Consider the following 9963-nt stretch of genomic DNA (forward strand, 5'->3'; position numbering starts at 1 on the left):
GCCATGGACCTGCCTTGCCCATGAGTACAGTTAAATACTTGATTCATAAATATTCTATAACGTCCTATAGTCGGGGTTGGCTTCTATACCAGGACAAACATATTCACTCTCACACCTCAGGAAAAGGCTCCAGTTGACCAAACCTGCATGTTTTTTAGCCTGTGAGTGGAGCCCCCAGGAGAAACAAGAGAGGAACAGTGGCCGATAGGGTGGTGGCACACTAACACAGTTACCTGCATTCACTTATCGGTCTTATCTGCAGGGATTTGGGCATTCTTCCCATTTTCCAGGGTACTTTTTTGCTGTGACACAAAGGAGGCATGCTGTTACAAATACTCCTGCCATTTCACTTCACAAAGGCCACCGACCTGGGTGGTGGTTGCGCTCTGCTTCTTAGTAGTTAGGAAACACTAAGATTAATTTCTCTAATCACAATTGAAAAAGAAGAAAGAAATATTTGAAAAAAAATCCTGGCAGCCAAACTTGCTGTGAGGTGACCTTATATCATTGTGATTTTAATGTCTAATTTTATCAGCAGCATAACTCATTATTGATTCTGGTGTCAACATCAGCCTATAAGATCATATAGTTGTCTCTTTATCACATTTCCTGGTAAAATTAGCAATATTAGCAAGTGCACAAACTGGCAGCCACTTGTGGGGGCAGATGGGCAGTGCTGTGACGTGAGTACACTTATATTGCATATTTAAACAACGTATTTGTTGTACATTTTATAATGTATGCTTAAAATGATCATTTTAACCATAAACTAAATTCATATCTTAAAAAAAACACACATTTCAATATCCTGAAGTTTTCATTTCAAGTGCACTTACTCACTTTGGCTACTTTTAAAAATTATACTAGTCGTGATTTAGTGTAGCCTATAGAAAGCATACTAATGTTCATGTTGTTTGTAATACACTGTCAGTATACTTTCTTGAAGTGTACTTTAATTTTGCTTCATCATAGGTGTAACTTAGTAGATTTCCAAGCAGTGCACTTCAGTCTTCATTCGTGTCAAGTTGTGTCTGCATTGAAAGATCAGAGCGCTGGATCAGAAAGTGTCCTCAGATGGCCTGTAAAGGTCAGGTTGAGACAAATAGAGTCGCATGCCACTTTTTTATGACCTTTGGACGAGCGTTGTTGTTGCTCACAAATATTGGTTGGGCTGCTCTTGAAATATAAATTCTTTAACTGCATGGTATTCCCCTTGAAAACAACAGTTGGTTATTCCAACTGTGACAAAACTAGGTTGAGAAAGAAATTAAAGTTATGCAACATTGTTTAAAAAAGCCAACCATTTTATGGTTTGGTGGTATCCCTCTGGAAAGTGCACGATGTCTCATAAAATACTACCAAAAAGGACATTCATTTTCTGATTTAAATTCACCAAGTCTGCTAAAAGCCACCACCTCACCCTTTTTATAGATGGCTGTACGAGATTAAAACCAGAGGAAAGTGATTTCTCCTCCATTATTGAATTGTTTACACTCAAAAATCTATCTTGTGCACCATACAGACCTAGTTAAATCACACTCTAAACCGCCTGTTTTCATGGACACTGGAGAGTGTATTTAGCTACGTCTGGTACAAGTTAAATGGCCCTTGTCTGTCTGGCACTATTCCTTCCAGTGATATTTTTTTTACACCAACGGGATGAGAGATAAATGTTTAAATCTGTTCCTCATTGTGGGGGAATTGGAAACTCATGCGTGTTCAGGCAATCCTCGTCAAGACACTCCGAGAGATTTCTGAATGAACAGTTGGATAATAACCACAATTTCAGATAGGAAGCCAGCAGAGAAAACACATTTATGGCCAACCCGACACAGGACTGTTTAAAGAAGCATGTAAACAAGCTTGGGAAAATGAGTCAAAAAGCAGCCTACAGCGTAGTCAACAAAAATCAGATGCACCTCAATGACAAGCCGGGGCACATTGGATGGTTTATATAAAGAAGGTGTGCTCACTGTGGGAATCAACCAAAACAGGTGGGGAGAAACTGGGCTCCTTTCTGAATAAAATGTCTCATTGTTCTATTATAGTATCCTAGTAAGAGTCATGATGGTTTTCACATTTACTCTCAGTTTTAAACACAGAGGCAGATACATTTAGGGAAACAATCCATTTAAAGGGTGTGATGGCAAGCCGAGCAGCCCTTCATTTATGAAACCTGTCATTTAACCCGCATTTCCTGTTAGCCACAGGATGTGGCTCTCTTCTGCTTTGCCATCCCGGCCTTTGCTCTCCTATATGGTTTTCCGGAAGTCATGTTTGTTCTCTTTGATTTACAGAGTGCAAACTGCGGGTTTCCAGTGTTTGAGTACACACTGTAGTACAAATGGCCTCGCAATAGGAAGTTGAGTGATGAGTGAATAAGCTGCTGAATTTTGGGTACGCCATGTGGGCAGATACATGATTTACTGTTACTGATGGCGCTCTTTTTTCCAGCATTTTTATGACTGGATTTAAATAGAAGACAAAAAGTGATGGATAGAATGAATGCATGGGAAAAGTTGTGTTTCAGAACGATGTTAACTAGCTGAGCTGGTTTTCAGGTTGTTTAAGTTCAAGCACAAATGTGAAAACAATTTGTACATTTCAGAGTAATTTTGTCTCTAAGGTGCTGCTGGGATCGTCAGAAAGCACATGTTAACTGTCTTTTATGCTCTAATTGTAAACAGCCTTGACTCAAATGAGTGCTAAACAGCTGGCAGCAGTCCAAAAGACATAAAGTAAGAAGCGAAACAGACCAGACTTAAAACTGTGGCTCAACTCTGTGGTAGTCAGAACATAAAAATATGATATGACAACAACAGCAGCCAGTAGTAGAAAATCTGCTGGTCATCACTTCACCATTTCACCACATTGTAGTCAACCCATTTGTTTTCCACCCTTGAAAAAGACGATGTTTTTAGAGAACGCAGGGAGTGGATCATTCCCTAATAAATGTCACAACCACCATCTCGGCCTCCCCCTCAGTTTTTCTTGGTGATATTTTTAGAAGGGGCCGCAATCCACAAGTGAAAAGGCGAGGAATTGTTTTTGTTGATGCTTGTCTTACCACTTCAGTGCGGTGACTCGTGATGAGCTGGTGCCTCCATACGTCACGAGAGGCCAGAGTGAGTGGGAGTCAGGCTCCACGCTCTATTAAGGGGGGAGCCAGCCGCCCAGGTTATTGGGCAACGAGTGACGGGGGACCGTCCCGTGGATTTCCACTCGCTGCTATTTTAGGGTAGCTGCAGGTCTGTTTTGAGTTTAGAGTGAAACCACAATATCCTATTAAGCATTGTTAAAGTAATTGGGCAGTGTTTACTCAGCCTGCCTGGTTAAACTGAGGCTCCTGAGTCTCTTCAGATGCTACGTGAGACAGATTAATACTGTGGATGGATGGATAGATAGATGGAGATGGATGGATGGATGGATGGAAATACATCAAGCTACAACTTATACCCACTTCCTATGTCCATACACACCTTTTTTAAATGTCTGTGCTTAACATAGTTTCATATCTTTTTGTTTCAACTTGACTGCAAAGAGTGAATTTTCTACTTGCTTCATTTAAAAGTAACAATGCACATTAAAGGAGCAATATGTAGTTTTGGAGAAGAAATTTTAATGTGAAGAGAAAGATCTTCATTGACTGATTTTTTTTTTATGCCTAAACAAACTAAGTAAACAAACTGTCTTTGTTTTTTTCAAACCTTAAAGGACAACACTATTTCATTCTGTTTTACTTTGTTTATATGTGGCGGACCCTGCCACCTTTCTAGTTTCAAACAGTGTTCTGGACCTTATTTTCCTCTGACAGGAAGCTTGTTTATTCGTTTTTTGGAGAAAAAAATAACTACTTCTGAGTTTGTATTATTACCTCATTAATAATGTGAATATTATAATTCTGAGTTTTAATTTCTTCTCCAAACTACATAGTGCCCCTTTAATAAACATAACTGTAAATGTGCCAGTTAGCCAAAAGCCTATTATTCATCTGAAGTCACACCAGAAATAAAACAGTATGAGAGGTTCCTGATTCCTCGCCTGCAGCTGCATGAGTTCAGCCATGTTGAGGCCTTCTGGCTGACGTCCAGCGTCTCCACTTTGTTTGGACGGACTGTGGCTTGGTCAGCTGTGAGGCACAGGCAGGTCAGACCCAACCAGAACTCACCACTAACTGACACATAAAGCACAGCTACCCAGTGTTGTGCCTGTGGCTTGAGTTTAGTCTTTTAAAGAGTGTGCAAGTTTTTTTATGTGTCATTTTGTTTTTCTATTCACGGAGTAAATGCTGATGACTGACTGATTATGTAACATTTCACTATTGTGTTTTTTAAACCCGATGAGATTGAACTAAAGCAATCTGTCCCATTCCTGTACAATTATAATGTTGATTACATGTGAGATGTGGCTGATATCATATCATATCACGGAGACATGTTGTGGAACGCCTGGCTGCAAAACTAATAGAGATAATTAGTCACTACAGAGAAATGAAATAGCTCATATCACTTAATTATTAGGTTTTCGCATGCTCCAGGCATTTTATTTTTAAGTAGCCGAGCTATTACACTGACAAAACAACTGGTTTTAGAAGAAAATTTATCAGATAAACTCAAACTCTCACAATCAATGTATACTTTTAGACAGACAGACAGACAGACAGTTTTGTGAGCAAAACCATCACAATCAATAACTGTCTCTGCAGCATAAGAGGAAGTAGAGACGACCTTTATAACTGCTAAATGAACTCATCATTAGATTTATAAATCATGTGACACATTGTGAGTCTGTGATGAAACTCGAGAGGAAGTGGAAAATACATTATTTTTGGAGAACATTCACAATTTCAGTGTGCTGCTTTGCGTTTCCTCTTTACGGTGACAATGTCAAAAGGAGCCATGAGACTTATATCCAAGCAGCCAACACAACAACAAAATCATTCTTAGAGACCTATAGTTGAACTCTCTTCTAATAATTTCAAAGTTATTTGATAGGAAACTGTTTGAATCTTCCGATTGGTGGGTAGTTTTTAAACATATAAGCAGGCACAATGAATGCAAAAAAGTAAGTGACATTGAATTGTTTATTTACACTGTTTGTTTGAGAGAGGGCGCTCCAAAGCAATCCTGCGCCACCTCTGCCATTTCTCCGGCTGGCTGTCGTCCTGCGTGGTTTTCCTCTGAAGGGTAATCACAGCACAGTCTCATTCAGACACCTTCTGGTTCCAGGGCAGTTGAGAAAATGATGGGAAACCATCTGCTGTCTGAGAGGAAAAAGAGCATCTTTACTGTGTCTGAGGTTTGGAGATGTCGGGTTGAGATTAGTTACCAAAAAAAAAAAAAAAAAAAGCAACCTGTGGCCCAGCAATTGCCCTGCTAATTCTAAATTGTTTATGCAACTGAAGTGTCTCTTAATAGAGAGTAAAATTCAGATTAAAGGTCATTTGCGCAGAGAAAAATCTGGTGAGGGCCAGGCTCAGAGCTTTTGTGAAGGGCTTGGTCCTCCATGTGGCATTAAAGTAAGATTTGGGGGAATTATTTGCTCTTTTGCCGAGAGTTAGATGAGAAGATGAAGACCACTCTCATGTCTGTCTGGTAAATACACAACTACAGCTAGCAGCCTGTTAGCTTAGCTTGACAGAAAGACTGGAAGCAGAGGAAAACAGCTAGCTGACAAGCTCTGTCCAAAGGGAACGAAATCGTTTTTCATCCTGTCTCTGTACGCTGATAAAGATAGATGCAAAGAGCAAGACCACTGTCATTTGTGTCAGGCAAATATATGACTACAGCCAGCAACCTGTTAGCTTAGCATAGAGACTGGAAGCAGGGGGAAGAGTTAGCTAAGCTCTGTCCAAAGGTAACAAAATCCTTTTTCGTCTCTGTACACTGATAAAGAAAGATAAGAAGATCAATTCTTGTATTTATCTGGTAAATATACAACTACAGCCAGCAGCCTGTTAGCTTAGTTTAACATAAAAACTGGAGGCAGGAGGAAACAGCTAGCTAGCAAGCTCTGTGCAAAGGTAATCCTTTTTCCTCTCTTAATGATAAAGAAGATTCACAGATATTTTTTATGTATGTATTATATGTGATAATATGTAAGAGATTTTGGTTTGTGTTACACCTTGAATTGTATAGTATAATCTAAGAGGGGACCTGAATTTCGTTTGGGCGAAACTTTACAAATGAATCTGAGTGAAACGAAATCCCTCATGAAACTGTCTCCTAGCCGGTTTACTATTCTTTCATTATTCATTTATCCTGCAGTGAACCAAGGTAGTAAGACTTCTTCCAGTAAACATATTTCAATGGGGACTTCTGTGGGGGAGTTGGAAAATTCTCTAACACAGGCAGCTGTTTCCCTCTGCTTCCTGTTTTTATGCTAAGCTAAGCTAACGGGGCACCTGGCGTGGTATCAATGTTCTCATCTAAACCTCGGCAAGAAAGCAAATAAGGCTGTTCCCAAAATGTACGTAATTAGGGTATTTCCCAAAATACACTTATTTGTGTCAAGCTATTTCTTTTGACAGCGGGTGAGTAATCAAGCTGAGAGTATTTGGATTTCTTATGAATGACTCCTCAGCAGGTGCCAAGGCAGTAAGGTGGTAAATACTTTTAGGCTCATATCACTCACAGAGGCATGTGAGACTGGTCTAGAGTCCACACATTGACGAAACAGGTCTGACACACACAGATACAGTACAAACACAGTATGCTCCTCATCATATCCACTATCCTTGCACATCACAGCAGTCCTGACACACAGGAAGCAGGTAAGTGTCAAAGGTTAATCTCAACTGCGGAGCGGGGCAGCGAGGACAGAGTAAGATGGCACTGTGGGTAAAAGTGGGAGGGAGCGAAGCGGAAGACAGAGCCCAGTTATAATTGCTTGCGTAGGCTGACATCTGAATTTACAGGCTGCACTGGAGCTGCGCCACTCATTTAAGATGCTTATTTAAGAGCAAAGAGAGAAAAAAAAAATACAGAGCAGATATTTTGTTCACTTGTTTCTTAATCTGTTTTAAGCCCCTCCCTTTGCTTTGCTGTTGCTAAATTTGTCCCCCTTGCTCAAACGTAAGAAGCCAAAATGACACCATTATTTTGACTAGACTGTTTTTCCTCCCAGAGAGAGAGGCCAGAGGAAGTGTAGGTGACCTAGACTGGTTAACCACCGCTTTACCACGGGTTGGCTGGGGCACTGCCACCCCCGCAGTGTAGCCACCCTCTGCATCCACCGCATGCCAGGTCCACATCACTACTACTACACGCCATGACCGCAAGTGGCCCCGCTCCAGTGCCAGCCTCCCATTGGGTCCTTGCTGGGTGCTCTCTCTCCCTCCATTGATGTAAACAGTCTGCCGTCTGGCCATCGTCTGGCACAAAGCTCATTTGGGTCTTATTTACAGGCCAAACGTGTGTATGTTTGTGTACGTTAACCCATCTTGGGCCTGGACCAGCAGTTTGCACAGCTCTTGGTCTTCATTATATACACACGACTCTGTGCGTGTGTTGTTTTTGTGCTAGTTTTTCGCCATACGTTGCAACACATCCAACCTCAAGCTCCTGTCTGGGACCGATCAGCTGAAGAGTCTTGGCTCAGATGCCGCAGTGAAGTTTATTCTGGAAGCAACAGGGGAGATATTAAACCTGTTAGCCTCCAATCAGAAATATGCACATTTATTAACCACCTTTATGGAAGTTTACAAGCAAACAGCACAAGACAGCATATGTAGACTTGGTATTGGGGAGACCACATGGCCCCTTTTTCCAGAAAAGTTCTCACACACTCCTAAAAATGTCCTGCTACAGCCAACCAGATGTTGTCATCCGTCTACTGTTGATTAGAAAACACAAACACAGCTGGCCACAGAGATTCAAGCAGTCCATAATGTGAGTAAAAACAGAAAACGAAGACATACTAGGTCTCTTTCTCAGTGTTTGGCCTCCGGGTATTATTTGGGACAAAAAGGTGTACTGTAAACACTGCAGCCTGTGCTACAGTGGCACACACATACACACACCGCCCACCCCACTGGTTGTGGTACACTGCCTGAGGTGTTTCGGACCATTTCTTGGTGGTAGCAAAACTCCACTCAAGCTGGGGGACTGAGACATAACACAACAGTCGGTTAGACCACGGATATCTTTTTGTTTAGATCTGTCTGGCAGCTACATTAGGCTTTGTTACACTAATTTTTTCTTAATCTGACATTGGTTAACGTTGAAACCAGCAGGATAAACTGTGGGGACAGCAAAACGTCATTTTGAACTTTCTGACCTTCTGTCCACACGTCATACCAAACCACACCTAAAACACATCGGTTCAAAATATTTATTTCTGACTAATATTTTTTACCACAATTATAGCCCCACTTTCCTGTCCTACTGTCAACTCTGATTGCACCACAGAACAACACCTTCAAATCCAACTTTTCAAAGAATTTCACATTCAAATGAATTCACATGTGTCATGTTACATAATTCTCATCGTTTTGCACAAGGAGCTAACTGAAGGGCTGCATAAAAAGCACTAGCTGGAGGAGAAACATAAAGTGATGACTCATTTTTGAAAGAATAATAATCTCATATTTGCACATGGCGAGACACAGGACCTGGTGGTGGTCTGCCTCTCTGCCGAACTTTCCATGTTTCTTCCCTGCGGTGATGATGGTAGTGTTAGTCCCAGTCGAGACAGTGTCATACTTTCCTGTGCAGCTGTTCAGCTGAAGTTTTCCTCTGTGACTTGACCAGAGTGGCCATCATAACACCATTCGATGATGCCTTTCAGCAGACTACAAAGAGCTTAAGGAGACATACTCTTGTTTTTGCGCTTGTACAGTGTATTAATATGTCTCAAGACATTTTTTTATTCAATCATGAAACCATGTCTCTGTAAATCCCTCAGACTTGCACGTGTGAACAGAAGCTTACTTTTAATGTCACTGTTCTCCATCATCAGCTGAACAATCAATTCCCTTTTATAGTTATCAATGCTGAAAGCATATGTTCTTCGATGCAAAAATTCTTTATTTTTAATATTTTGCCATCTCATGATTATTCTGATTTTTCTGAAATATTCAGTGTTTTTCAGGAAAATCTCCTCATTCATAAGAATGGACGAAATGTTTAAAATTGACACATTTTCACATTTTTTCCACGCTTTTTTAATTCTCTTCCACTCATGTATACAATCAGCTAGAAACTTGGAGGGCGGAAAGAAAATGCTACATGGACACGAACCCCTATTTATTCCCACCCTTTTTCAAGTCCAATCTACTTATTCATACTATGAGTTTGATTCAAACATGTTTTATAAATCCTATTCATACTTTTTGAAAATGTTCTAAATAATTAGTCCCACTTTGCCAACTCTATACTCCTTCAGTTACTTCTTTATACAAAGTTGAGTTAGCAATGCAGTTTAGCTCCCAGCCCTTAGTCAAGTAATGTTGTTCAACTCCTAGCTTACACTATATTTTGCATCCTTAAGTCCGTTACCACTAACTGTTCATTTCCATTCTTTCTAAAACTTTAACTCATCTACTCACTCTACACACTACTTTCAGACTTTCATTCAGACCTTAAAAAAATCCCATTCATACTTATTAGACCTTTTCTCACTAATCCAACTCTTCATACTCTCTCAACTGGCTGCTGGCTGAAATTGGTTCTCTTGTTTCCATCAATGTTCTTTTGTGCACAAAATGACCACAGAGTTTCAAAATCAACCCCTCTTTAACTCAACACAAGAGAGGTGTCACACATGATGACAAAGTTGTGTAATGACATTACATTTTCCACTTGCAGTGCAAGTTTCAGTGCAATAAGATGACTAATTAACCAGACATACTCTTTTCTTCCCATATCAGCAACTTTTTTGCAATACTTGGAAATACATGTGATGCTTTGCACTATTGAGGAGGTAGCTCTACATTTTCAACTCAACAAAAATAATCCAATTAAT

The sequence above is a fragment of the Pagrus major genome, chromosome 1 (genome assembly GCF_040436345.1).
Source record: "Pagrus major chromosome 1, Pma_NU_1.0".
Classification (NCBI taxonomy): Eukaryota; Metazoa; Chordata; class Actinopteri; order Spariformes; family Sparidae; genus Pagrus; species Pagrus major.